Source organism: Cryptomeria japonica, unplaced genomic scaffold, assembly GCF_030272615.1.
Source record: "Cryptomeria japonica unplaced genomic scaffold, Sugi_1.0 HiC_scaffold_94, whole genome shotgun sequence".
NCBI lineage: Eukaryota > Viridiplantae > Streptophyta > Pinopsida > Cupressales > Cupressaceae > Cryptomeria > Cryptomeria japonica.
The window spans coordinates 164,641-166,620 of record NW_026728916.1 but is presented as its reverse complement, the minus strand read 5'-3'; positions in this window follow the sequence as shown (position 1 = coordinate 166,620).

Genomic DNA, 1,980 nt, shown 5'->3' with positions numbered 1-1,980 from the left:
GCTTATTTTCCTCATTTGATGATCGGTGATGCTTAATTGATTCTTTGATAGGACAAATTTTTTTATTGTTGTTTTTATGGTGTAGAGGAGTCTGAGTCTAAGAGAACAAGAAAACTAGAAAGATGACACAAATCAACATCCTTCCACTAAGTAGGAGAGGAATGGAGTCGAGACCAATGATGACAAGCAAAGGCTAGGTACTCCATATAAAAATTTTGATAATATTTGAATGAAATTGTTTAATACACCAAGTAGTGTCTCCATTGGAGCTTATCAACTTAAAAAAAATATCAATAGAAAGGGGTTCGGAGAGGTCTACAACCAACAAGGTTCTTGTTAAGGAGGTATGGGAGAAGTGTTGGAAATATATGTGATGATTGACTTTATAGATATGTAATAATATGTACTGACATCCTCTCTAAGTCTAGAATCAAATCACAATTACCATAATTATATTTTGTGGCCAACGTGATTGGACTCGTGCTTCTTCCTTATTTAGGTTGACCTAGTTTATGTTTACAAAGATGAAGATGTTATATATAGAAGATCAAATTAGTGTGATGGTGTGCCTTTAATGGTAATTATGTGGGGAAGATGATATATAAATTATTTCATGTCATTATCATTATAGAAGTTTGTGATGCAAAGATAGTTAATGTGGAAGTGATTGTTGTTAGAGTTTGTTTCTTCTAACAAGATTCAAAGACAACTTCACAATTGGACAATGACTTTGTTTTGCTGACTCAAATTTTATGGATGTTCATGTATCTTTCCCTTGAGTAATGAGCTTTAGCCTAGAATTCATTTGTATCTTACTTTGGAGCAATCCTACAAGTCCTTTGTATCTCGCCCTTAGATAGTAGACCTTAGATTGCAAGTCTTCTAGGTGGTAGTGTGCTTCCATAGTAGTGTTTAAAATAAATTTTAATGATATCGTATATATTGTGAGTTAACTCTTACCAAGGTTTTTCCTTGTTTAGGGGTTTCAACATAAATCTAGTGTTCCCTTATGCATTATGTTTTATGGTTTCATGTTGCATTCCTACTTATTATGTTTTTCAAGATTAAAGGATTAAACTTAGTGTTTTCATGGCCACACTAATTCACCCCCCTCCTCTCTAAATAGTGTGTTCAATAGGAAGAGACTAGTATTAGGGTCAACTTTGATAAATATGCCCAATTTTTTGCCTTTGTATTCGTGGGTGGCTGTGCACCAAAAGTGCAACTAGAGGTGAAAGAGATGAACCCAAGTGGGTGAAACCTCAATAGGATCAATTAGGGGAATTAAATGATGGGGTCCAAGGGTAGAGAGATAAAGCATGAGAGTCCCATTTGTAGATGACCATAGGAAGGACAACATTTCTATAATTAGTATTATCAAATTAAATAACAATGAACCAACAAGCATGAGAATAAATATCCATCTTCCCTAACATCACAGGATTTGAATGTACAAATATCTAGGGGTGGAGTAATATGAGAGACAATGAAAATTGATTGAATCTTCTGATTAGAATATTTTTTTGTAATAATAAATGCAGTCTAAAATCTCCTCGCCCAAAAATACCTCTAGAATAGAGGAGGAGCACCCGAGGCATTTTTCTAGAGGAACTAAAGGACTTGAGAAACTTTTTTTGAGTGGGTCTGCCAACATACTCTTGAGTGCAGAATTTACTAACATGCAATCTTCCAAGGGGTGGGTGTTTTGCTAAGATGCTGAGTCAGAGTTTGAAATATCCAAAGTGATAGTAAAAATAGGGGAGCCTTGACCAAAAGGGATTTAAAGAGGGGAATTGTTGAAGGTTGCAATGGGCAATTGTATTAGGTCTGAAATTTGAGGACTAGAAGCCATGGGTGGTAGAAAAAAATTCAATAGATAAGAATTGTTATAGAGAAATAAAAACTATTCAATGTTTCCATTGTGATAGGTATGACCATTATAAAAGAGATTGCATATTGGAATCTTCTTAATTCTTAATC